Here is a 2,238-nt window from a genome sequence, read left to right as displayed (position 1 = left end):
GGCCGTCGGAGCCGCTACTCGGGCTTTCCTTTCGGCCCCGCCTCGCCGCTCCACCTGCGAGGAGACGCTCTCTTCGGGTGCACCAACCAGTTTTATCACAGTTCCTTCTGGGCTCTCTCAAGCCATTTGGGAAGTTGAAGCCGTCCTGAGGAATCCGAAGCCCCTTCAGTGGTGGGCGGCAAAGCAGGGCTCGAAACTGGGAGGCCAGGGGCAGCCTCTCCGCCTGATGTGCCGTCCTCCCTATATTCTGAGGACAAAGACGGTGTCTTTTATTAGTCCCTTGTGAACTGAATTAATATTTATGAGGCTCCTAGATAGTGGGAACAGGAGATGCGCTAATCAAAACCACTCCAGAAGGGAGTTGTTAGGTGATTCCAGGCTCCCCTCACACTAGAGCTCTAGCATTAAACATTTGAGGCAATTTCAAGGGCCCAGACCAGTATCTTAAACTCATTAAGAAAGTTTATATTCCAGAGCAAAGAACCAGTTGGCTACCTTTTACAGTGGTTCTCAAACTGTGGTCCCCAGACTGGCAGCCGCCACATTACCTGGTAACTTGTTAGAAATGCAACTTATTGGGCTCCACCTTAGACCTAATGAATTAAATTCTAGAGATGAGGCCCAGCAATCTGTTTTAACAAGCCCTCCAGGTGGTTCTATGCACACTAAAGTTTTAGAACTATTAACCTATTACTCCACATGCTTTTCTACCCAAAAGCTTCCTCATGGGGGTGGGATAGGGTGGATTAAATTTTTAAGTGGCAAAGCAAGATATACATGGCCCTAAAATAGGGGTGAAGTGGAAGGTACTTGAGAAAGGTCACTGCCAAATTTAAACAAAACTGCACAACACTCTGGGTACCCAGCATTAATTCCCCAGCTCCCACCAATCTGTCTGGAAAATATTGGGCCTTTCTGTCCAATCTGCCTGGAGACCTCTGGAATTTAAGCATTCCCTAAGAAGCCTGTCCTTACTCCTTTGCTCTATATTACTACCTCGGTGATCTCATCCCCGCCCTTCCCTCTGCCTTAACTATCAGCTTGAGAGGTTATTTTCCAAACCTCCTATTTCCCGCCCACTTTCCTGAGCTATAGGCCCAAATATCCGATAATTCAGGTAGATACCACTAGATTTCCCACTTCATCCTTTCAATTTGTCCTTCTTTCTTGACATACAAGGCCCTCCAGGGCCACAGACCCTTTCCTCATGCTGCCTCTGCCTAGAAAGCACTGCCTGCCTTTTAACAATTATGAATCTATTAAGACTCAATTCAAAGATCACCCATCTCCTTCCTGCCTCAAGCTTTTCCTGACCTTCTTTTCTTTACCTTCCCTTGGGTAGACTCCCTTTTTTGCACCCAACAAAACCTTTTATAGATGTCTGCTGTGACACATTTAACAGTAGTCATGGGCTTCCCTGGTGGCGCAGTGGTTAAAAATCCGCCTGTCAATGCAGGGGACACTGGTTCGATCCCTGGTCCGGGAAGATCCCACATGCCGCGTAACAACTAAGCCCGTGTGCCACAACTACTGAGCCTGCGCTCTAGAGCCTGCAAGTCACAACTACTGAGCCCATGAGCCTAGAGCCCGTGCTCCGCAACGAGAAGCCACCGCAATGAGAAATCTGCGCACTGCAACAGAGTAGCCCCCACTCACCGCAACCAGAGAAAGCCCGCACGCAGCAACGAAGACCCAATGCAGCCAAAAAAAAAAAAAAAAAACAGTAGTCATAGCACATGAGTATTTAACTTGCCTGTATTCAACCACATAAACTTAGCAAAAACAAAATAAAACACCTTTGAAGGTCATCATATGCTCCAGAGTTCACATAAAATAGGAGACATTATGCTTCTCCTAATGTGAATATTCCATTGTGTTTAAACACACATACCGGACTTCCCTGGTGGTCCAGTGATTGAGACTGTGCTTCCAATGCAGGGGAGCGTGGGTTCAATCCCTGGTCAGGGAAGTTCTGCATGCCAAGCAGTGCGGCAGCAAAAAATAAAATATATATATATATATATATATAATTAAAATAAACACACATACGTTTTGTACAGACAGAGCAGTAATTTTGTCCCCAAAGGGACATTTGGCAATGTCTGGAGACGTTTTTGGTTGTCACAACTAGGGAGGAGGGTTTTACTAGTATCAATGGGGAGAGCCAGGGATGTTACTAAACATTCTACAATGCACTGGACATCCCCCTACAACAAAGAATTATTCAGCCTGAACTGT

The 2,238-nt window shown here is 46.3% G+C and overlaps 1 pseudogene across 1 annotated transcript in view; it reads left to right on the top strand.

Moving 5' to 3' along the window:
• Window positions 1-2,238, top strand: part of LOC309642703 (protein FAM136A pseudogene) — a 294,376-nt pseudogene that overhangs the window by 112,766 nt on the left and 179,372 nt on the right. The gene's annotated exons all lie outside the window — the stretch shown is intronic.

Source organism: Balaenoptera physalus, assembly GCF_965194825.1.
Source record: "Balaenoptera physalus genome assembly, chromosome: 14".
Lineage (NCBI taxonomy): Eukaryota > Metazoa > Chordata > Mammalia > Artiodactyla > Balaenopteridae > Balaenoptera > Balaenoptera physalus.
This window is presented reverse-complemented; position numbering and strand designations above follow the sequence as displayed.